General features: G+C 43.7%; 1 long non-coding RNA gene across 4 annotated transcripts; it reads left to right on the top strand.

Moving 5' to 3' along the window:
- Window positions 1-13,649: 13,649 nt before the first annotated feature.
- On the top strand, window positions 13,650-24,017 carry LOC147913264 (uncharacterized). Of its 4 annotated transcripts, none has more exons than XR_015548996.1 (3): window positions 13,650-13,742; window positions 19,147-22,300; window positions 22,442-24,017. It is a non-coding gene; the product is annotated as an uncharacterized LOC147913264 (long non-coding RNA). The 4 variants fall into 4 exon arrangements; XR_015548997.1 differs by lacking the exon at window positions 13,650-13,742 and adding an exon at window positions 13,857-14,045; XR_015548998.1 differs by lacking the exon at window positions 13,650-13,742 and having other exon boundaries at window positions 14,052-19,325; window positions 22,229-22,300.
- The last annotated feature ends 1,938 nt before the right edge of the window (window positions 24,018-25,955 follow it).

The raw sequence follows: 25,955 nt of genomic DNA, 5'->3' as shown, positions 1-25,955 counted from the left end.
AACGAAACTGAGAGCTGGTTCTTTGAGAAGATAAACAAAATTGACAAACCCTTAGCCAGACTCACTAAGAAACAAAGAGAGAAGGCTCAAATAAATAAAATTAGAAATAAAAGAGGAGAAATTACAACTGATACCACAGAAATACAAAGGATTATAAAATAATACCATGAAAAACTATATGCTAACAAATTGGACAATCCAGAAGAAATAGATAAATTCTTAAGTTCATACAACCTTCCAAAACTGAATCAAGAAGAACTAGGGAATCTGAATAGATCAATCACAAGTAAAGAGGTTGAAACAGTAATCAAAAATCTCCCCAAAATATAAAAGCCCAAGACCAGATGGATTCTCTGGAGAATTCTACCAAACATTTAAAGAAGATATACTACCTGTCCTTCTCAAACTATTCCAAAACATTGAAGAATACAGAACATTTCCTAACACATTTTACGAGGCCAACATCATCCTGATACCAAAACCAGACGTGGACAACACAAAGAAGGAAAATTATAGGCTAATATCATTGATGAATGCAGATGCAAAAATCCTCAACAAAATATTGGCAAACTGAATAAAGTAATACATTAAAAGCATCACACACCATGATCAAGTGGGATTTATACCAGGGATGCAGGCACGGTTCAACAACCACAAATCAATCAATGTGATACACCACATCATCAAAATGAGGAATAAGAACCACCTGATCATCTCAATAGATGCAGAGAAGCATTTGAGAAGATCTAACATCCACTTATGATGAAAAACTCTCAATAAAATGGTATAGAAGGAAAGTACCTCAACATAATAAAGGCCGTATATGACAAACCCACAGCCAACATCATACTCAACAGGGAAAAACTAAAAGCCATCCATCTGAGAACAAGAACAAGACAAGGGTGCCCACTCTCACTACTCTTATCCAACATAGTACTGAAGGTTTGGGCCAGAGCAATTAGGCAAGAAAAAGAAATAAAACATATCCAAATTGGCAAGGAGGAAGTGAAACTCTGTTTCCAGATGACACAATTTTATATACAGAAAATCCTAAAGAATCGATTGGAAAACTATTAGAAATACTCAACAACTACAGCAAAGTTGCAGGGTACAAAATCAACTAAAAAATCAGTTGCATTTCTATACGCTAATAATGAACTAACAGAAAGAACTCAAGAATACAATTCCAATACAATCTCAACTAAAAGAATAAAATATCTAGGAATAAATTTAACCAAGGAGGTGAAAGACCTATACAATGAAAACTATGACATTATTGAAAGAAATCAATGATGACATAAATAAATGGAAAGATTTTCCATGCACATGGATTAGAAGAATAAACATAGTTAAAATGTCCATACTACCTAAAGCACTCTACAGATTCAATGCAATCCCAATTAGAATCCCAATGACGTTCTTCACAGAAATAGAACAAAGAGTACTAAAATTCATATGGGGCAACAGAAGATCCCGAATAGCTAAAGCAATCCTGAGAAAAAAGAAGAAAGCTGGAGGCATCACAATCCCTGACTTAAAATATACTACAAAGCTATAGTAAACAAAACAGCATGGTACTGCTACAAACACAGACATGCAGATCAATGGAACAGAACGGAAGCCCCAGAAATAAAACCACACATGTACAGACAGCTAATCTTTGACAAATAAGCCAAGAGCACACAATGGAGAAAGGAATGTCTCTTCAATAAATGGTGCTGGGAAAACTGGACAGCCACCTGCAAAAGAATGAAAGTAGATCATTATCTTTTTCTGTACACAAAAATTAACTCAAAATGGATCAAAGACTTGAAGGTAAGATGTGAAACCATAAAACTCCTAGAAGAGAGTATAGGCAATATACTCTTTGACATCAGTCTTAGAAGGATCTTTTCAAATATCATGTCTACTCAGGCAAGGGAAACAAAAGAAAAAATAAACAAATGGGACTTCATCAGACTAAAGAGCTTCTGCAAGGCAAAGAAAACTAGGAATAAAATGAAAAGACAACCTACCAACTGGGAGAAAATATTTGCAAATCATATATCCAACAAGGGGTTAATCTCCAAAATATATAAAGAACTCACACAACTGAACAACAAAAAAACAAACAACCTGATCAAAAAATGGGCACAGGATATGAACAGACATTTTTCCAAAGAAGGTATACAGATGGCAAACAGATACATGAAAAGATATTCAACATCACTAATCATCAGGGAAATTCAAATCAAAACTATAGTGAGATATCACTTTACACTCACTAGAACGGCTATAATCACCAAGACAAAACATAACAAATGTTGGAGAAGATGTGGAGAAAAGAGAACTCTCATGCACTGCTGGTGGGTATGCAAACTGGTGCAACCACTATGGAAAACAGTATGGAGACTTCTCAAAAAATAAAAAATAGAAATACCATATGACCCAACTAGCCCACTATTGAGTGTTTATCCGAAGAACTTGAAATCAACAATTCAAAGAGACTTATGCACCCCTATGTTCATTGCAGCATTATTCGCAATAGCCAAGATGTGAAAGCTACCCAAATGCCCATCAACGGATGACTGGATAAAGAAGATGTGGTATATATATATATATAACGGAATGCTACTCAGCCATAAAAAAAGACAAAATCGCCCCATTTGCAACAACATGGATGGAACTTGAGGGTATTATGTTAAGCAAAATAAGACAGACAGTGAAAGACAACTACTGTACGATTTCACTCATATGTAGAAGATAAACAAACATGTGGACAAGGAGAACAGATTATGGTTACCAGAGGGGAAGGGGATTAGGGGGTGGGCATAAGGGGTAAAGGGGTCTATTTATATGGTGACTAACAAATAGTAATGTACAATTGAAATTTCACAATGTTATAAACTATTATGACCTCAATATAATTAAAAAAAATACATGCTTATGTAAAAATTGTATAAAGTAAAAGTGAAAGCTCCCTCCACCCACTCTACCACCTCTCACTCCTCAGTTCCAGAGTTAACCACTGTGAGCAGTGTCCTCTGTGGCCTGTCTCACAACTTTATGCACGTGTAAACATACATAATTACTGTAAACAGTAGATTTGCGATCTGAGTTTTTCATAACAACATATCAGAAGCATCTTTCCAATCAATTACATATAGCTCTACCTACCCTGCTTAACGGCTGCATAGCATCAAACACTCTTCAGTGGGAGAGGAAGGGATGAAGCTATGGCAGGATTACACATAGGCGTGTATCTATCATATGCGTCTCAGAACAACACATGTTGAAAGTAGCTAATTTAGTGCATCTGGGTCTCAGTTTATAATCTGCAAAATGGAGATAATAATGAAAGTCCTGACTACCTCACAAGATTACATAGAGAGATTACTACCTCGCAAGGATTACATAGAGAGAAGGAGAACGGATGACAGAGCACTTGGAAAAGAGGAGCTGTGCAAATGTGAGACACTGTTGTTCCTGGAGGGGAGAAGGGGGGCAGGGTCTAGTTCCAGGGCCTACAGTCCTACAACCAGCACTAATAATAATTCCTTTTCCTGCCCTTCTTGGCCAAATGAACTGTTCATCTTTGCATAATAATTGTGAACATTTGTTGAGTTCTTCCTTTGCCAAGCATTCTTCTAAGATACATATACAACATCTTCATTGAATCCCTCCAACAACTCTGTGAGATAGCTACTCTTATTATCGTCATTGGACTGATGAGGCACTGAGGCTGACACAGTTGGCAAGCAGTGGTCTTACTTCTGAACTACACCAAGCTCTGTGCTATCCATTTTGGAGGCTTTTGCCATGCTTCAACTGTGCAGTTGGCCTGTGACTTAAACTGGTAGTTGGGGTATACGCACTGGAGAAAGAAGTGGCTCATCCCACTGGTACTAAAAACTAAAAAGCAGCCAGTGACAAAACCCCTGAGTCTCAAAGATAGTCACACAGGTAGTCATGCTGCTCCGAGATGCTTCCTGACTCCCCTCTGATAAATAAAGGCCAAGCTCCTCAGCCTGGTCTTCCAGGCCTTCCCGTCTGATCAAATAACCTTTCCAGGCCTTTGTCTTACACTACAAGACCTTCTAAAACCACTTTCTCCATCATTTCATACATGTCTGGGAGCCTCATATGGGTTGAATTGTGTCCCCTGAAAAAAAAAGGCATGTTGAAGTCCTAACACCCGATACTTCAGAACATGACCTGTTTGGAAATAGAGTCGTTGCAGATGTAATTAGTCACGATGAAGTCACACCGGAGTAGGGTGGGCCCCTACTCCAATATGACTGGTGTCCTTATAAGAAGATGGCCACGTGAAGAGACACATGTGACCACGAAGGCAGAGACTGGAGCTATGCAGCTGCAAGCCAAGGAAGGCCGATGATGCCGTAAACCACCAGGAGCCAGGAAGAGGCAAGGATTCCCCTACGGGCTCCAGGGGAGTGTGGTCCTGCCGACACCCTGATTTGGGACTTCTTGCCTCCAGAACTGTGAAACAATAAATTTCTGTTTTTTTTTTTTAATTTTATTTATTTATTTTTTTCCCCCCCAAAGCCCCAGTAGACAGTTGTATGTCATAGCTGCACATCCTTCTAGTTGCTGTATGTGGGACGCGGCCTCAGCATGGCCGCAGAAGCGGTGTGTTGGTGCGCGCCCGGGATCCGAACCCAGACTGCCAGCAGTGGAGCGTGCGCACTTAACCGCTAAGCCTCGGGGCCGGCCCACAAATTTCTGTTTTTTTAAGCCGCCTACTTTGTAGTACTTTGTTGCCACAGCCCCAGGAAACTAATACAGAGCCTCAGTCATTTAACTCCAACACTGCAGATCTGAGCCCAAGATGCATCAGGCCTTCCTTCTCCGGTCCCATTCCTGTTCTCTTAGCCGGCCGTAGCATCCTTGGCAGTTTGCTTGTACGACACTCAGACAGTCACACCCATGACATTCCTACCTCTTCTGGCAGGTAGCACACCAGTGGTCTGTTTACTTCCCTACATGCCCTGTGCTGGGCGGTCAGGTTCCCTGCCCCCTGCCTCTTCCTGGCTCAGGGCCAGCCCAGCCCCTCTGGGGAAACAGCAGATTGAAGCCCCCTTCTGGGTTGCCTAAGCAACACTGCTGTCTGAGTGCCCTGGAACCAGGCAGCTGTGGCTGCAGGGAAGGGAGAGACCAAGGGAAGGGGGGAGGAGGGAGTGTAGGGGAAAGACCCAAGGAGAAAAGTGGCTCTGGTACAAACCCAGAAGGTGAAATTAAAACCACAGCCTCGCCATAACCAGCATTATAAAGCACCATGCAAGACTCGAGATGGAGAGGAAAGACTTTACTCGGGGGATTCTACATGGAGCTCAGCCTTGTGGGTCTTTGAACCCAAACCCCATTCAAACCTGTGCTTTGAGGCCTTTTGACAGCATGAGAGATCCAAAGATAGCAAAATTCAGGCGAATGGGGACTGGCATTTTGCACGCCAAGGGCAAATCTTCTATGAATTGCCTTAAGGTGCACAGTAAATAAAGACAAAGGTGCCTGTGATTTGTAGTTCGCAATGAGCAGTGCCTGCTGTGTGCAGGGGAACATGCGGGTGCTGTGTGTGGGGTGGGAGTACAGGGAGGAACAAGATGTTATACTTGCCCTCAAGCAGCACACAGTCGTCCTTCAATCATTAGCGCAGGAGTGGACTTCTGTAATAGCATGCTGGAACACTCCAAGGTGATGCTTCCCAGTCCATGGGGTTGATTAGGGCTCCAGGGGGCATGGGACTCAGTCCTAATCAATCAGGTCATCACATTGCCCTGGCAACAGATCGGTGCAGAGGGGCACATACCCAATCTCAGCAATGAAGAGTATGGAGTCTTTTGCTAGGATTGCTGAGAGCAATACATGTTCTCTCTTCTGTGCCAGGAGCTGCCATCAGCATCTTGCCACCACATGGAATCTCATATGAAGCCAACGTAGTGGTGCGCACAGCTGAGAGATGGAGGAAGATTGGGAGCTGATGACATCATTTGAGCCCCCGAACTGAGCCATGTCAGATCCACCCCTGATTTTGGGTTATATGAGCCAATAAATTCTGTTTCTTAAAGTGGTTTATTTTACTTCCAATGCAAAATACTCAACGAAAGATGTATTAGAAATTCTTTCAAGTGATTAACCAGATTAACCAATGCTTTCCATTCCCTATGTAAAATATACTACCAATTTGTGCCTCTGCATACTGAACACTCACAGCCAATAGGCTGCTTTCTGGTACTTTGTCCCTTGACAAGTTTATGTTAGTTGTAGTTATGACTGCAGATGTCTTTAAGTAAACTGCAGAAACACAAGTACAAAAGGAAAGACAGTTCCTGGTTCTATGAAAACTAAGTTAAATGCTTTCAAAAGACTTGATAAAAAGTGAGTATTTCAAAATTGCTTTTGGGCTAGATATGGATATATATGTAGTTAAAAATGAAACAATAAAAACATGGATGGGTTTTACACTCAGCTTGGGAAGGGTCTTTAGGTTCTTTTTACCCTCTAAAGAAACCAGTGCTGGAAATAGTGGATGATGCACACTGGGTGAGAAGGAGACTATTCATTGTCTCGTAAGAAGCCTTGCAGCTTCCACCTGGGACATGTGGAACACTTGCTCTGGGGAAGCTGGGTGCTATGTAAGAAGTCTATCTATCCTGAGACTGCCATGCTGTTAGGAAGCCCAACTAGCCACGTTAAGAGAGAGAGAGAGATGCCCTGCAAACCCCAGCTATTCCAGCCATGCCAGCTTAGGTTCCAGAAAAGCGAGTGAGGAAGCCACCTTGGATATCTATCCCAGTGGAGCTTTCAGATGCCTCCAGCCCTAGCCACATCTGACTGCAACCTTACAAGAGATTCTGAGTGAGAACCACCCAGCTGAGCTCAGTTTACCCACAGAGCCACGAGAAATAATGAATTATTGTTTTTAGCCACTTAATATTAGGTCGGTTTGTTGTACAGCAACAGATAATCAGTGTTTTGTGGATGAAAGAAGAGAGTTACAAGAAAAGGGAGGTGGCCGCTAATGTCAAATATCATAAAAAGATCATAGAGGGTGAGAAAAAGCCGTTGTATTTAGTAATTAAGAAGTCACCACTGTCCTTGAAGCATTGCAGTTTTAATAGAATGGTGGCAGCAGAAGGCAAAATGGAAGAGTTTGTAGGGCAAGTGAGTGGTAGGAAATAGATACAATGGTGGATTGGTCTTTTTTCTTTCTTTCTTTTTTAATAATTTAACATTCACTGGTGATCCTCGCCTGAATCAATTATCTCATTGGAGATTGCAAAATCGTGATTTTCTAATTCTATCAGTCCTTCTACATTTATTAGCTGACATTCTTCTGTAAGGAAGTGTTTTCCCTCATCAATTGGAGACTAACCTAATCTCTTCCTAAAATGGCAGGTTAAATGCCTCAGTCTTTCTCTTTAATTATCAATTTCCTGACAAAGGAGTTAGTGTCATAATACTTCCATTGGTGGCAAATGAGTTTTTTTCTCCTTTCTCTGTTTCTTTCTCTCTCTGAGTATCATTATGGACTCGTATGTGGACTCATGTACCACATTTATTCAATGTGTTATGATCAATTACAGGCTAAATTAGTCTTTAAAGAAGGAATGGAGGATAGAGCTAGGGATATGATCAGAAAATTCCTGGAAGAATATAGTGGATAAAGAAACACACACACACACACACACACACACACACAAATTTATCCTTATCAGTAATCAAAAAAGGAAACCACAACTATATAAATGAGAAAGAAACTATAAGATATCCAATTGTCCTACTGAATGTATAACCCAGAGAAATTCTCACACAGCTCCATAAAGGACGCGTGTAAAGATATGCACAGCAGCTTTGTTTTTGGCTGTGGGGAGCTGGAGACAATTTGGGTGTCCGTAATTGAAGAAGTCCTTAGGCAAAATGTGGTGGGTGGAGTACCAAGCAGTAGTTAGAAACAATGGGCCAGATCTTTAAAACATTTTGCTGCAAGGAAGAAAAAAAATTAAAAAGGTATATCTTACAATACTATTTACACAAGATAAAAATATATGCATTTAAACCAGTAATACACACTTAAACTAAACGCTTACAAACAAAAGAATATACACTAGACACACTGGAATGATTTCCTATGGCGGGAAAAGGGAATGAGATTGGAGAATATGGATAAAAGAGAATAGTAAATAAAGAAATAAGAAATCCAGCCCTTTGTGACAACATGGATGGACATTGAGGGTATTATGCTAAGCAAAATAAGTCAGAGGGGGAGGTCAAATACCGTATGATCTCATTCATAAATAGAAGATAAAAACAACAACAAACAAACACATAGAGGCAGAGACTGGATTGGTAGTTACCAGAGGGGAGGTGGGGAGGGAGCAAGGCGAAAGAGATGGTTAGGCACATGTGTGTGGTGATGGATTGTTAATTAGTATTTGGGTGGTGAACATGATGTAATCAATGTAGAAATAGAAGTATAATGGTGTATGCCTGAAATTTATACAATGTTACAAACCAATGTTACTGCAATAAAAAAATAAATAAAAAAAAAAACCAATCCAGAGGCTTTGCAAGTGAGGAACAGGATCAAGTCAATCCCCTATATTTAAGCAGTAATGGAGAAATGATTAAATTGTTACAACTTTTCTGGGAAGTAAAACTTTTGAAAACATTGACCTAGCAATTCTAGTTTTAGGAATCTAGCCTATGGAAGTAGAAAGTCACACTTATTAGCATTACAACAGTGAGAAAAAGGGTCAGGGTGTGTCCTTTTGCCCTCGCCCACACCCTGTAATACCCATCCCTGGGTGTTTCAGGGCAACCTCAGAGGTGTTTCACAGGTGTTTGTGATCTGCTTGTGAACAAGTGTAGTCAGGAGGTATTGGTGGTTAAATTCATCATCTCCTGCTCCACCCCTTCCATTTGGCTTTGCTATTTCCACTGCCTTTGCTGGGCATGGTTACGACTGTCATTGAGTTCCACCTCTTCTGGAGGCCTGTAGCTGCTAAGGCTGCAGAGTATTCTTCCGTGGTGTAGCCGAGACTATCTTGCTCTTCTTTTGGTTTTACATACTATCAGAAGTCTATCATTGTGTCACAATTTTTCAGTAAATAACTCTTTCAGTATTTTTTTATGATGTCTCTCTTCTACCCACCCCACCCCCCAAGCCAAAACAATTGCAAACCAAGCTGGAAGACAAATGCAAGTAATAGATATGCTGGGCTTGAAAGTGAAATGGGAAATGCAAATCACAACCACAATGAGTTACCACTTTACACCCATTAGGATGGCTAACCTTAAAAAAAAGGAAAATAACAAGTGTTGATGGGGATGTGGAGAAATTGGAACCCTCGTGCATTGCTGGTGGGAATGTAAAATGGTACAGCCACTATGGAAAACAGTTTGGTGGTTCCTCAAAAAGTTAAGCGTAGAATTACCATATGATGCAGCAATTCCACTCCTATTCAAAAGAATTGAAAGCAGGGCTCAAATAGATACCTGTACACCAATGTTCATAGCAATATTATTCACAATAGCCAAAAGGTGGACAATAGCCAAAAGGTGGAAACAACATAAATGTTCATTGATGGGTGAATGATAGATAAGCAAAGTGTGGAATATACATACAGTGGAATATTATTCAGCTTTAAAATGGAATAAAATTGATGCAGGCTACAACACGGTCGAACGTGGAAAACATTCTGCTAAGTGAAATAAGCCAGACACAAAAGGACAACCATTGTATGATTTCATTTATATGATGTACCTAGAATAAGCAAATTCATAGAGACAGAAAGTAGAATAGAGGTACCAGGGGCTGGAGGGAAGAGAGAATGGAAAAGGTATTGTTTAATAGGTACAGAAATTCTGTTTAGGTTAATATAAAAAAATCTAGAAATGGATGGTGGTGATGGTTGAATAACATTGTGAATGTAGTTGCTATGGACTGAATTGTGACTCCCACAAAATTCATATGCTTAAGTCCTAACATCCAGTGTGGTAATATTTAGAGATGGGGCCTTTGGGAGATAATTAGGTTTTGAGGTCATGAGGGTGAGGCCCTCAAGATGAGATTAGTGTCCTTATAAGAACAGACACCAGAGAGTTGGTTCTCTCTCTTATAAGGATTAGTGTCCTTATAAGAACAGACACCAGAGAGTTGGTTCTCTCTCTCTTCCTACCACGTGAGGTCACAGCAAGAAACTGGCCATCTATAAGCCAGGAAGAGAGCTCTCACCAGAAACTGACCACGTTGGCACCTTGATCTTGGACTTCTAGTCTCCAGAACTGTGAGAAAATAAATTTCTGTTGTTTAAGCCACCAGCGTATGGTATTTTTTTTTTATGGAAGCCTGAGTTGTCAGTAATTAATACCACTGAATTGTATACTTGAAAATGGTTAAAATGATAAAATTATATTATGTATATTTTACCACAATTTAAAAAAATGGATGGGCCAGCCCAGTGGCGTAGCAGTTAAGTTCGCACACTCGGCTTCAGCAGCCCAGGTTCATCAGTTCGGATCCTGGGCGTGGACCTACTCACCGCTTATCGAGCCATGGTGAGGTGGCATCCAACACAGAGCAACTAGAAGGACGTACAACTATGACATACAACTATCTACTGGGGCTTTGGGGAGAAAAAAGGAAAAAAGGAGGAAGATTGGCAACAGATGTTAGCTCAGAGCCAATCTTTTGGCAACAGATGTTAGCTCAGAGCCAATCTTCCTCAAAAAAAAAAAAAAGGGAAACAAAAAGTGAAATGGGCCATCTGCTATCTTGCCTCTCCTTTGTAAATCTCTGGATGCCAATCTCTGAAGGACATTAGTAACTGTATAGTAGCGACTCTAGTCCACCTCCCTCAGCCCTTCTGCCTTATACGGATGAGGAGAGTGAGGGTCACAGAAATGAATGATTTAACCAGGATCATAGTTCTCTGTTCCTCCTCCTGTATTCCCTATCTTCAGGAATGGCACCACTATCACCCAGTTGCCCACACCAAAAAACTTTGTCATCCTTGATCCTCTCTTCCTCAACAGCTATGTCTTGGTGATTCTACCACCTTAATATCTCTCTCTTCCTACCATCTCTGCCTCAATTTGTGTCACTTTCATCCCTTGCCAAATAACTTTTTAGCCACTTTTATTGCTTCTCTTCTTGTTCCTCTCCAATTCATTTTCTACACAGCAGCCAGAGTCTTTCCAAAATCCAATCTGATCACGTCATTCTCTCACTAAACTCTTCAATAGCTCCCTTTAGTCACATGGGTTAAGTTTAAATGCCTCAACATGGCATGCAAGACTCTTCATGGTCTTCTGGTCTCCTCTCAACTCTCCACTCATCACCCAGGCTGCGCTCCAGCTCTTTTCAACTTGTGGTTTCCTAAACACATCATGTTCATTTGTCTTCCTGAAGGTTGATGGAGGATGGAAATTTTCGGAGATAAGGATGACAGCACACATGAACATGGTCCATTCTTTCCTTTGCACTCCTTAATTGGCAAGGTGAGGTGGCCTAGGGCCTGGCTGGCCCTCTCCCTGTATCTTCTTGGCCTCCAGGGCAGCCTCGGTGGGCTCCTTTGGTTACTGGATTAAACTACTTGCCTGCTCCTTTTCTTCTAGGGCTGTTGGGCGAGGCATTTGACCAAATTGGGGTTGTACAAACTTCAACTGGCTTTGAGCTTTGGGGTGAAAATAGGTCTGATTTTGTTCAAGGCCGCCAGAGCCCTGTCAAAGGAGAGAAGAATGTCATAGTTTATAGGCATAGTTCATAGGCATTCTACAGAGGGCATTGGGACTGAAGCCCCAGCTAGTAGTATGACATTATTTGCCTCCTTTGTGACCAGAAAATCAAGAATGGGATTCAGGAAATACTAGGTCCCTTGGCCAATAATCTTAGTGTCTTCCCAGTCCACTTTCCTCCAACCTGCTCCACTTGGTAAACTCCTACTCATTCTTTTGTGTGTGTGTGTGAGGAAGATCAGCCCTGAGCTAACATCCATGCTAATCCTCCTCTTTTTGCTGAGGAAGACCGGCTCTGAGCTAACATCTATTGCCAATCCTCCTCCTTTTTTCCCCCCAAAGCCCCAGTAGATAGTTGTATGTCATAGTTGCACATCCTTCTAGTTGCTGTATGTGGGACGCGGCCTCAGCATGGCCGGAGAAGCAGTGCGTGTGTGCGCGCCCGGGATCCGAACCCGGGTGCCAGTAGCAGGGCGCGCGCACTTAACCGCTAAGCCACAAAGCCGGCCCTCCTACTCATTCTGAAGTTCTTAACTTCCAAGAATATATCTCACCATCCTCCAAGGAGGTTGTCAACTCTTTGAAGGCCTGGACTCGACCTTCATCACTGTACCCCCAGTGCCTAACACTGTTGACGACCGTGTGAATGCAAGATCACGCACCTGGTAAGTGTCAGGTTGCCATCTGAAATGTCTGTTGCCAAAGATCCATTCCCACTTCTCTCTCACGGGGCCAGCCTACCACTGTGGCACTGGGCCTTGTCAACTTGCAGCTCTGTCTCTGCTCAGTCCCCAGTTGGTGGCTGCATATGGGGAACGGCTGAGGATAACACTTCATTGAAATGATCTAGTCAGCAGTTTAGCTGCGCCCTCACCCACCCGGCTGTACTTAGAGGCACTCCCGGCACACGGCTGAGTTCTTTTGTCCTCTACTGCTTTGATATGGGAGTCAGAGAAACATGAAAAGGAAATGGGTTCAGGGACCAGCATCACATCCAAGGAGAGGAGGGTGGCCAAGGGGGTCATGAATCTGCAGACTTCTCTCAGCAAAACTGTCAGCACAGCTCAAAAGCCTGTCCTCACCTCACAGCCTCTCCCTCTTCTGCGACTAGGCCCGGCGGGGTGGGATGGTTTGCTCTAAGTCTTTCCACAAGGGCGTTTAAAGTAAGAAAGAGCAAGACAGAGAAAGGGGCGAGGGGCCGGGGCTGAGGCAGCTGGCCTCTGCTCCGAGTTCAAGTCGGGTCTCCAGACTCAGAGAAGGCAGCGCATCTCCGTCTCTTGCCTTTCCGCCTCTGCTGTCCTCTCCGGGCCGCGGGGCGCGACTTCGCGCCGAGACGCAGCCTAAGAAGAGGAGAGGGAGTTTCTTCCGAGGCGCCGGGACGGGAAGAACTGCGAGGAGACAGCCAGGAGAGCGAGCGGCGAGGAGACCGCGGCTCCAGTGTGGGAGCGGAGGGAGGAGGCCGCGGCGACACGGCCGCGCAACGGGAGGCCGGCGGGCGGGCGGGCGGCAGCTACCCGGGCCGAGCGCCTGGCTACCCCGCGGGCGCGAACAGCGGCGCCGAGGCAGCCGCGAGCGCAGCCCCAGGCGCAGGCGGGCCCGGGTGGCGCGAGGCCTGGCCGGGAGGCCCCTGTCGCCCCCGGAGGCGGAGCCGGGCGGGGCTGCCCCCGAGCGGGGCTCTCGCGGCCGCCGGCCCTCAGCCTCCCCGCCCCGCGAGCGGCCCCGGCACAAGATGCCCCCCAGCGCCACCCGCCCTGCCCGGGAGCCCGGCGCCCATTGGCGGCGGCGGCGGCGGCGCGGCGTCCCCGCCCCTCCCCGGCCCCGCCCCCTCCGCCGCCGCCGCTTCCCGGCTCCGCCCCCCCCCCGGCCGGGAGCCCCCGCCGCCGCCGCCGCCGCCGCCGCCGCCGCCCCCGCCCCCGCCGCGGCCGGCCGCCTCGGCTCTCCGGGCCACGGGCCTCTCCGGGCGGGCGCCCAGGGTGGCGGCGCCTGCGGCCGAGCGCCGGGAGCAGGTACGGGGGCCGGCAGCGGGCCAGACGGGGAGGGGTGTGCGGTGGGCTCCGGGGTGGGGGCCGAGGGCGTGCGGTCCAGCCGCGCGGCCCCGCCGAGGCGGGGAGCGTGGTCGGGGTGAGCTTTGTCCGCCCGGAGCCCCTGGGAGCCCCGCGCCCCGCCGCGCCGAGCGGCTCTCAAAGCGTTTTCCCACCGGGGCAGCCCGGTCCCCTCGGGCGGCAGGGCAGGACCCCTCTAGGTCTCCGCCCGGCACAGGAGGAAACTGAGGCTTCCGGGGGCAGTGACTTGCCCGAGGTCACATACCGGTGAGAGTCGTCGCCTGGCTGGCACCCAGCGCCGCAGGGGCTGGGAGGAGGAAGAGCCCCCCGCGCCCGAGAACCGGGAGAGATTGATGGGGAGCAGGGGGCGCTAGGCCCTGGTCCCAGGCTCGCCCACCCAACGCTCTTTGGGCTGGCTTGGGAGAAGAGGTCTCTGCGGCGTGGGACGGAGGAGCAGGGACCGCTTGGGGCTTGGTGGTGCCCTGGGGAGCGGATTTGGGGAGCCGCAGGGGGAGAGACCCCCGTAAGGGGTGTGCTCTCGGGGAAGAGGGCTTTCTTGAGCGAGTGGGCCAGAGCTTCAGAAACTTCTCATCGCGGGGACCGTTTGGTCTCTGCCAGGCCACCTTCTCTCCCAGACTACACCAACCCCGCTGGGCTGACTAGGAGGGAGGCCTGCCTGCTTTTGCGGAGACGCCCGTAAGGTGTCTTTTTCACCAAAGGGCCGGAGTTTCGCTCATGCCCGGAACAGAAGTGCATATATGGCCCTGGTGAGGACATTTCTGCCACAGAAGGCCGAATGAGCTTTTTTTGTGTGTGAGGAAGATCAGCCCTGAGCTAACATCCATGCCAATCCTCCTCTTTTTGCTGAGGAAGACCAGCTCTGAGCTAACATCTATTGCCAATCCTCCTCCTTTTTTCTTCCCCTGCTCTCCCCAAAGCCCCAGTAGATAGTTGTATGTCGTAGTTGCACATCCTGCTAGTTGCTGTATGTGGGACGCCGCCTCAGCATGGCCGGACAAGCGGTGCATCAGCGCGCCTGGGATCTGAACTTGGGCCACCAGCGCGCCCACTTGACCGCTAAGCCACCGCGCTGCCTGGAATGAGCTTTTTCCAGGTGGTCTGGACCTGTCACCCTTGGAGAACCCCCAGAGAGAGGACAGCTGTCCCAGGCGAGGGGGGAAGGAAGCTGGGAGCATGGGGACAAGTCACCCGCCTGCCTGGCATGTAACGCAGGGCCGTGTACTGCAGGGGATTCCTGTTTTTCTTTGGGGTGGGCGATTGGGTGGGTTGTTTACTGAGGATACATCTTGGGAAGGGAAGGAAGAGAGGACTGGAGTTTTAGAGGAGAGGGAGAGGGCACATGTTATAGGCAATGAAGAGGGTCCTGTGTGTCATTGGCACCAGTGGGATCGGTGCTGTGGGGTCCCAGGTTATTGGTCCACAGACACAAAAGGATTTGAAAGTGGACGCACAGCGGAAGTTATAACAGGAGGACTTATTAGCAAAGCGAAAATACACCCCCAAGGGGGGGGCGGGCAGGCTCAAGGGGAGCAACTGCACCAAAGTTGTGGTGGTCAGTGGCTTTGGAAGGTCCGTCCCAGGGGCGGTTGAGGGTCTTGGAAGGTGGACCAACCGGGGCATTGTTTCTATCCCCACATCGGGAGGTGGAGATTTTTTCTTTAACATAGGCATCTCCGAAACTGTCATGGCGGTGACCCCCCCGGAATACAAATGAGGGTATAACAAGGGTTGGGGCTACTCTTGGTCAGGGTCGGGGGAGTGCTGCATATGGGAGGAGCTACTGCCCGGTGATTGGGACGCTGCACCTGGTGGAGTGACCTTGGTGGTCAGTGGGGGTGGGGGGGAGTGTTGCACATCCGAAGAGTCGCTGCCCGGCAATTAGGATGCTGCACGTGGTGGAGTGACCTTGCTCCCAGCTCATATCTAGCTTTCTGCGGATCTCATGTGGAGAGAGGCTAGTCAGTCTTGTGGGCGAAGGGAGATGAAAGGGCTGCTGAAGGGAGGGGGACAGTGTCTGGTCTAGAGAAAAAGATGGGAATGTTTCAAAGAGGGAGCCAAACTGATGAGTTTGAAGGAGTTGGTTAGGGGTAGACAGTATCTTACAAGGTTGAGTAATAGGTTTTGGTCTGCAGTCACTACGTTTTCTTTGAGCACGGACGGTGGTAGTACTTTTATATGAACATTTTAGCTTTTGCACTCCCCACCCCCACTGTGTCTCCTGTTGTAAGGCCGCAGGCCCGTAGTGTTGTCTTGGAAGTAAGACTTGACAGAGGAAAGGAAAAGACTAATTAGCCAATGCATTAATTAGGGCCCCTTGTCCTAGATGATTCCTTATTTAACTCAGCTGTTTTCTTGCTGCCCTCCTGCACCTCAGCTTTGCAGTTGTGGTGGCTGTTGGCAGAGTACTTGGGGAAGAACTGCCCCGATTCAGACAAGATGGGTTAGATTTTTCTAAACTAACACGTATTTGACAGATAGATATAAAAGCATGTAAATTTACCTGTCAAAGACTTATAATCAGGGAAATGCAAACTGAAACAACAACGAGATGCCGTTTCACACCCATCAGATTGGCAAAAATTCAATGCTGTGATAACCAAGTGTTAGTAAGGTTGTGGGGAAGTCAACTTTTGTATACTGCTAGTGGGAATGTGACTGGGTCCAGCCACACTGGAGAGCAGTGTAGTGATGTCTAGTTGAAGGAGGATAGACATACCTGTTTACCCAAAATGTCCATTTCTGGCATATACTCTAAGAAATCCTTGCATACTTGTCCAAGAAAATAGGTACAAGAACACTCACTGCAGCTTAAATGTCCACCAAACTGGAATACACGAATAGTTAGACAGTCCCACACGATTGAAGGTATAGCATTGTGACAAATAAACTATAGCCACATGCATTAAAGTGGTTGCATCTCATGAATATAATATGGGGTGGTGAAGCAAGAAACAGAAAAATTCTTAACAGAGTGTTTCCACTTGCATAAAATCTGAAAACATGCAAAAATTATATTGTTTGTGGCTGTGTGCGTACATAGTAATAGTATAACAACGTGCATGGTAATGATTAACACCAAGTTCAGGATAGTGATTATCTCTCGGAAGAGAAGATGAATGGGGTTGGATGAGGGTACACAGAGGGCTTTAGTTATATCTGTAATAGTCTGTTACTGAGAACATCTGAATCAGATCATCGCAGATTAAGATTTGCTTATATCGGGTGTAGGGTACAGAGATATTCATTATATTATTTTAAACATTTTTTCAGACGTTTGAAATATTTCTCACATGCAAAAAATTTTTTTGTTCATAGAGCACAGGGTTTTTGCCCTGTAATAATGAAGCTCTAGCTACAGGCCCCCGCCCAGCACAGCCTGTTAGGCTGCAGGCTAGTGATCCTTTTCTCACCCCTTTCTGACCCGCACAGCCTAGTTTTGCGGTGGCCAACTTTTATTTTGGAATTGCTGATAGGCATGGAGCATTTCCCAGTCTCTCTAAACATGCTAGTGACCTAGGTCTGCAGTTTGAGCTTTGTCAAAATATAAGTGCTCCAGGACATTCTGACTTATCAGATGTAGGGAGGGACCCAGAAATCTGGTTCTGAAAAGGTTCCCCAGTAGATTCTGATGTCCACTAAAGTTCAAGAACCACTGCCTTAGACTTCTGACTCTGGGCTGTCCTCCATTTCAGCTTTGCTGCCTTCTGTTGCCCGTCCTGCATGACTGGGACTAATGTGGACCCATGTGATACTTAGCTCTTTTGCAGGGCACAAAAGAACGGTAGGGTTGGAAGCCACTGAATGTTAAGCCCTTCGTAATCCAGGCTAGCTATTCCTCTTATTTTCATGCAGGTAGCTAAGGGGCCCACCTCCCGCGAGGGCTGTTTATCAGGTTTTACAAATTTAACCACGTTTGTCACTATATGTGGTTTCATATAACTATAGGATAGGAGCAAAAAGGGTCTAACAAAGAAGGAAAACCATTAAATTTGGAGAATGTAAACCCCCAAAGGTAAATGTATGTGATCATGCCTTCTTCTGCAGATGATAGTGATTGTTTTAGTGTTTAGCTTATGACATGCATTGCAAGTTCAGCTGTTGGAACCTGTAGTCTAAGATTACGGTCTTTAGGAAACAACTGATTGTCCCTTTAGATGTGAGAGTTTCCTTTTTCCCATATTTGCTAGTTTTCCGTCTCTGCTAGACCCCTTTTGCTCTGGTCCTATTATGCTTAGGGGTGAATTTCTCTTAACAAATATGAGGATTTCTGGTAATGAAATTTGTGAAATGCCTGTTTGTCTTTGGTGAGGTGATTCTTTCTGGAAACCTACTTTGGAGGTGCAGTGTTGCCCTGGGTACATTTTTGCAGGGCTGCTGTGTAGGGTTGTGTAGATTGGGCGCAGCACAAGGATGCCTGTGTTGGGCGGCAAGTGGGAGTGGAAATCCATTCTGTGCTCCACTTACCAGGATGAGCGCCTCATGTGGAACTGTGTCCCCTTGGAGAGGGGGCACCCCTTTCTCATTCTCACAGAGGTGCTTTATGAACCAGCATGGCCCTGCAGCTGGGGCCCTGTTGGTCCAGCCGTAACTAACGGTGCCGTCCATACTCATCACGGGCTCTGCAAAGAGGGCTGCACATGAGCTTTTACGGGAAGGGACCTACCGCTGGCTTTTCATCACCATGCTCAGTTGAATGGGGCTGCAGAAATATGTACAGAATGAACTGTTTAGAATATACTGTGGGAGATCAAGATTTGGCCATCCTAAAATATATCTCTTTACCTTGATTGTTTTCTCTGAGGGACATTTGACCTCCCCCACTAACTGCCTAAAGAATTTGACATGGTGGCTCCTTCCTGGAACAGATCTTCTATCATGATGGCTGTAAAGATAATGTAGGATAAATGTTACAATAGGAAAGGCACCAACAAGTCCATCTTATCGGAAGTTCTGTCTCTGGCCACATTCTCTGGATGGCCCTGCAAGGAGTTGCCAGATAAACATTTACATTTATAAGGGAAATCTCCATTTGTAAGGGTATCTCCCTCTCTGTTTTGGGAAGAGGGGGGATGGCCTCATTTCTAGAGGCTTATCAATGTGAAAGGTGAGGCCTTAAATCTGCATAATAACCTTACTCTTGTTTACTGTGCTTTAGTGGTAATCTCCTGTAACTGACTCCCCCCACCCCCAACATCCTCCTCTGTCATTGGCTGAACATGGTATTTAAGACGAGAATTTCTGCTATTGTGTTGAGAAACGCAGTGTCCCTGCTTTCTCCCATGTATACATGTTATTAAACTTGGTATTATTTTCTCCTGCTAACTTGTCTTGTTAATTATTTGGCCAGCCATAAGAACCTTAAGGAAAAGGGCAGAGGGGGATTCTCCCTCTTCCCCCACAGTTTTGGCGACCACAAAGGGACCCTAACTGGCTGGCTAGTTGCCTTCTCTGGCTGGAAGAAGTGCCTTCTCCCTGGACTACTGCAGATGATGAGATACGGGAACACCTGACGAAAGCCGGCAAAAGGTAAGACTTCTTACCACGTCAGCCTCCCGGAATCTCTATCTGCGGGGTCCGGTGGAAGCAAGTGGTGAGAATTTTTTTCTCTTTCTAAATTTAGATTGGCAGGAGAAAATATTTGGGAAACTAGTTTCTTGTGCTTTTAGTGACTCTTGGTTTAAATTTGGTAGCGTACTCTTGGTTTTGATCTTGATCCCTTTTCCTCCCAGAGTAGTCTCTGTCTTGTTCTGTGTCCGGAGAAAACTTGGCTTTGTGACCAGTGAGAGTATTCTCCTTGGTCTCCACCATATGGAAGGTGCGTTTACCGGAGTGCACCTTGGTGGCCAGTCGAGTACACTGGGGTTCCGAACTGTCTCTTTGTCCGGCTGTGCCAAGCTCTCAGGGGAGTTTGTCATAAAGGGCCCAGTCCATAAGGGCTTTTGTCGTCTTAACCTTCGTTGCTTGTTAGTGCTGGAAAAATCCCATTCCGGTATCGCCTGCCCGGTGTCACAGATTAGCGGGTCTGTGACTGGAGGCATCCCACCCTATTGTGGGAGACCAGAGACACCATCCTTACCGCCTGTGCAACGAAGGTCTTTACTTTCTCTGAATATCTTTGGGAGTGAATTCTGTGGATCATGGGGCCAACATCATCTGTGCCCTCACCAGGGACGCCTCTTGCGTCTATGGTAGATTTATTCTAAGCGTGGAAAGTTACCTCCGGGTCTTTCCTTAAAAAGGCTTATTGGTTCGAGTCACTATTGGAATAAATATACAAATGAAGATCCTACTCGTTAATGGCCAGACGACGGATCCATTGAATTGGAAAAACTTCTAAATTGGGGGAAAAAAAATTGTTTTGAGAGCTCTCACATAATTGTTTAATTGGTACCTAAGAAAAGGCCAGAAAAAAGGAAGGGAAAAATTTGACTAACCTTAAGACCTTGACTCAGGTTACAGTTGAATTGAGAACATGTAAAAGTGTAAGTGTTGATAAGATTATAAAGGTTGGAATGTTTGAGCTAATTTTATATAAAGAGGTTACATGAACTTTGCCTGAGTATGTTTTAAAATGTCTGACTGGGAATGCTTCTCTTGTCCAAAATTAGAAGACCAAGACCTATTGATAAAAATCTTAATGATAACTATGTTTAAAGGTATAAGAAGTGATGAAAATTGCATGAAATTTTGTAGGAAAAAACTGATGTTATTTCTATTACAGTACTAGTTAACAAAAATAGTAATTTAAATGATGGCTAATTTTATCTAATGTCTTATGAAGTCTTGTAGGCAATCTAAATAATTATTGGGAATAAGTAACTAAATAGTTGTGAAAAAGGTAAATGTTGGATGAACTTTAAACAATAATTATGTGTTATGGTGGTTACAGCTTCCAAACTCTTTTTGGTGACTTAAAACTTTAGAGTTTTGCTAAATTTTATGATAAAAATTCTCTGAGTATCATCATTTCCAAATAAGATATTAGACATTGATTGCTAAATGTACGTTTGTCTACATCTGGCTTTTCATTACAGGAAAACTAAAAGGTGTTTTGGGTCTATTGATAAACATGTGTTTTATTAAAAGATTGTACTATAAAGTAACATATTTCTAGAAGTTATGAAGTGTTTATAAATTTATCAAGCCATGAAATGCTACTGTAAAAAAGGTTTATAATTGTTTTTACTTACAAATTAAGGTTTCTAAAGGTTAAAATTTCTAATTAGTATATGTGATTGAAGCTACTAAATATTAAGAAAAATATGTCTGTGTACAAGGAAAGTAAGATGTATAAAGAAGGAACAAAGAATGGAAATATTTTGTTTGGTTAAGAAAGATAAATTTGTCCTCAAGTACTAGGAGGGAAAAGAAAGACATGGGACAAATTCTGAATGTAAAAAGAAAGTCATAGAAGGTTTGTGGAAGAGGAATTCCGGAAAAGGAGTTTTTGCATGGTCAAGTTGGCTAAGATTGAAATGAATTTAATTAAGTAAATGAGTTTTAATAGCAGAAGTAAGCTGGTGCAAAATTATAATTTGGTCTTATTTCTCTTAAAAGGATAATTTTCTTGAACTTGATAAAGAGATTATAAAAGATTTTTCTTTACCTTTGAGTAAGTCTACCTAAAAAAAAAAAAAAAAAAAACCTGTTAAAATAATTTCCTGTGTTCAAAAGACTGAAGTCTCTCTATTAAGGCTTTTTGGACTGTTAGTGCTCTGTTTGCATTGACTTGACTGTTTATATTTTTGACAAGCCTCCCCAAAATTCATATCTTAAATAAAGTCTTTTTTTTACTTTTTTTCTTTGAGAATTTTCAAAGGGCCCTGGAACTTCTCAAAGAAATTTGCTCTCTTCCTATGAAGAGAAAGATACTAAACTCATTAGGCTTATTCAATACGTTAAATTACATGGAAAGCATTGTCAGACAAGTGATGATAAGTCTGCTTAGGTGCTATTATGTGGGCAAATGTTATTGACATAGGTGTTTTAAAATTGTATAACATTACTGAAATGCTGATCTGTCCTGATTATCAGTCATAATTCTGGTTATTATTATTTTAAAGTGTTGTATGTCACAAAATTAACCAAATTTCTTTGTCAATTGCCATTTTGAGGTCTTGTTGTTTACAGACTTATTTCTTTGCTCTAATGCTTTTGCAAAATGTTTCAACTTCAGAAAAATTCATGGAAAGGACTCTGACATTTACACTGGAATACAGGTTTCTGACAAACTTTATGATCATAAAACTGAACTTGGTAAGAAATTACAAAAATCTGTTGGAGAGACTGATAACTTCATGAAGCTGCTAACAAAAAGATTGGGATCAACAATGGATTATACAGGACTGAATGAACTGATAAGGATGATTATAATTTTTATGATTTTTCATTTGAAGTATTGCTGAATTTTTAATGTTTTGTTTTTTCAGATTTAAGGAAAACTTTTTCTCTTTTCTCCTGAGCTAGCTATGACTTACAGCAATTTGGTAAATGATACCTTTGTAAGTAAAATTAAAATATTTATCTTTTTCTCTCTATCTGATCCCTCAAATTTGGAAACTCTTAATGAGTGAGTATTGTTGTTTTCATGGCAATATAGTTATTTGCATAAGTTCAATAAGAATCTGTTCTCCTTATAACAGGACACAATTGGAAACACTGCTTATATTACCAAGGCTGTGACTGGAACATCATATTTGCGATATAACCATACAGCTTTTGAGGAATGAAGATTGGACTTTATGGAATAAAGCCACGTGGAAATATTGGCCTGGTACCTTATGTTCCAAGCGGCACTTACCAGGATAAGTAAAGAATGTCACTTATCTGGCAGGCACAAGGAACCTCGAAATATTTTGGGGGAACCTCGGAAGAGAGGAATTCACCCAAATCTGTAGGTATTACAGGCGAAGTCTGCTGACAAAATCCTTGGCTTGGCTTTCCTGGCCTCGAGAGACCTTTAAAGTTCAATCCGAGATTCCTTATAAAAAGTTCCAGCAAAGCAGATTTAAAAGAGCTTATATGATTAATTGCTATTCTTGCTGTACTTATGTAAATAATTGGGCCAACTCTATTGGAACTAGACTTATTTTGCAAACTAGTTAGTTTTAATTTGGCTATCTTAATAAAAATGAGGGTGATTTTAGAGAGAAAAATTATATTTCAGTAAAAACTCTAGTATACATTTGCGGATATTAGATCCTAGTTTTGTTGTCTTTTGAGGTTTTTGTTTTATATCTGTTGACTGGACTGGATCCTGATTTCTTCTAGTCTCCTAAAATAATTGGCTACAGATCTCCAAACTAACGTTTTTGATTTTTTCCATCATTTTCATTTGGAATCACTGAGAACTGAACCTGCCCTTTTTCCTGAAGCCTTACAAACTGAAGCTGATAGACTTGATACAAACTTAAGAGATTACTCGATGACACCATCAGAGACATTTTAAACTGCAAAAGATACTTTGACGCTGACATCTAAAAATCTTCTTAACTGGCTGTCCTCTTATCTCAGAAACACGTTTCCAATTTGCTCCAACCATTAACCTTGTTTTTCTTTTGTTTCCATAGAAATGCTACTTATTAAATACTTGATTGCTTGCTGCCGCAATATAGGCGTAACCTTGAGAGCCCACCTGCATCACCATCTTCCAAAAGGAACTTAAGTGAACTGATCTATTATCAGGACTAAGAAATGTGTTCAGTGAGATGAAACAATCTACCAACTCAGCTTCTGGACTATGAAACTTCTTTAAGTTTCAAAAGGACCGTGAAACTTTTAGTTTCAAAGGCGGGACTGTGGGAGATCAAGATTTGGCCATCCTAAAATATATCTCTTTACCTTGATTGTTTTCTCTGAGGGACATTTGACCTCCCCCACTAACTGCCTAAAGAATTTGACATGGTGGCTCCTTCCTGGAACAGATCTTCTATCATGATGGCTATAAAGATAATGTAGGATAGAGGTTATAATAGGAAAGGCACCAAGCCCCTTTTATCAAAAACTTTGTCTCTCCCTGACCACATTATCTATAGATGACCCTGAAAAGAATTGTCCTCCTGCCCTCTGAAGTCCCAGGCCACTACCCACCCCCAACACGTTCTTCGCCTTTAGCTGCAATACCTAAGCAAGCAGCTTAGACAGAGGGGCGAGTTGCTCATTTCTGAGTTTCTCCCATGTATACATGTTATTAAACTTGGTATTATTTTCTCCTGCTAACCTGTCTTGTTAATTATTTGGCCAGCCAGAAGAACCTTAAGGAAAAGGGCAGAGGGAGATTCTCCCTCTTCCCCCGACACAAGCAATGGGGGCAGGCAGGGTAGGTATCCAGGTACTTGTTGGTAGGGAGAAGCCAGGCGGGATTAAAAATCATCTGGAGACAGTACCAGAACGGATAATGGGGCGTTGTTGGTGATGCTGACGAGAACGTGTTTAAGTGAATACATTTCAAGGTTTCATTTTTTATTATTTTGTGTGTGTGTGTGAGGAACATCAGCCCTGAGCTAACATCCGTGCTAACGCTCCTCTTTTTGCTGAGGAAGACCGGCTCTGAGCTAACACCTATTGCCAATCCTCCTCCTTTTTTTTTTTTTTTCCTCCTCCCTTTTTTTCCCCCAAAGCCCCAGTAGATAGTTGTATGTCATGGTTGCACATCCTTCTAGTTGCTGTATGTGGGACGCGGCCTCAGCATGGCTGGAGAAGCGGTGCGTTGGTGCACGCCCGGGATCCGAACCCGGGCTGACAGTAGCAGAGCACGCGCACTTAACTGCTAATCCACGGGGCCGGCCTATTTCAGAGTTTTAAATTCTAATACTTATACTTGAAGCTTTAAAAAGCACGAGACAGCTGGAACTTTTTCCCCCACTTTTTTAGTCTAAAATTGTAACTGAAAAGTGCTTTAGAAGAAGGTATGTAGAAATCTGGGCCCACTTTGCTTTATGTTTGTGTTGCCAGAATGATTGATGGCCCAAGAAAGCCAAATACATAACTTGCTTACTATCCAAGGGCTGCTCTTACTAATCCTATTTTTTTTTTTTTAAGTTTCTGAAAGTAAGCACTGACTGACGTTTTTGGGAAGCTGGTTTTCCCCTACCACCACCAGAAAAAAACAATAATCTGGGCATGTGTGCTTAATAAACTCTTATATCACTCACCCCTCCTATGTCATGATGTGCTTCCAAGCTCTGTTGGCAATCTTTTAGTAAACGCTTTTTTTCTTACTATGTTAACTATTAGTATATAACTCTTACTGGTGTCTCAAACAAACTTTTTTTTTTTAAGAAATGCACCAAACAGTTGACTGCAAAGGTTATCTGTAGGATGGTGGACTCTAGTCATCCTTACTCAAGGTGAGGGGAAAAGGGTCCTTTTTGTTGTCATTAGCACTGACGCCTGTGGCGAGTGAAGCAGCCAGGTAGGCGGTGTGTACTCCGTGGGAACCTGCAGCTCCTGTAAGCTGGCCCTTCCTCTAATTACTTGTTGGAGTCGGGTCAGGAGTTGGACCTTTAGTTTTACTGTCTAGCATGATTTTGTCCTGTTTGAGGAAATCTACCTTTTATATTGACAAAATTGTGTATATTTAAACTGTGCAACATGATGATTTTATATATGTATACATTGTGAAATGATTACCACAATCAGGTTAGTTAATACATCCATCACCAAACATAGTTACCTTTTTTTTGGTGAGAATGCTTAAGATCTACTCTCTCAGCAAATTTCAAGTATACGATACAGTATTATAAACTATAGTCACCATGCTGTACATTAGATCCTCAGAACTTACTCATCTTGTAACTGAAGGCTTATGCCCTTTGACCGGCATCTCCCCATTTCCTCTACTCCCTAGCCCCTGATAACCACCATTCTCCTGTTTCTGTTAGTTTGACTTTTTAAATTTAAAAAAAATTATTTTTTTAGATTCCACATACAAGTGAGGTCATATAGTATTTGTCTTTCTCTGGCTTATTTCACTTAGCTTTATGTCCTCCAGTTTCATCCATGTTGTCGCAAATAGCGGGATTTCCTTCTTTCTGGTGGCTGAATAATATTCCATTGTCTGTATATACATCTTCATTCATTCATCTGTCAGACACTTAGGGTGTTTCCCTGTCTTAGCTATTGTGATTAATGCTGCTGATACCGGCTCCAGATAAG

Source organism: Ceratotherium simum, chromosome 29 (assembly GCF_057802395.1).
Source record: "Ceratotherium simum simum isolate JZ-2026a chromosome 29, ASM5780239v1, whole genome shotgun sequence".
NCBI classification, from domain to species: domain Eukaryota; kingdom Metazoa; phylum Chordata; class Mammalia; order Perissodactyla; family Rhinocerotidae; genus Ceratotherium; species Ceratotherium simum.
This window is presented reverse-complemented; position numbering and strand designations above follow the sequence as displayed.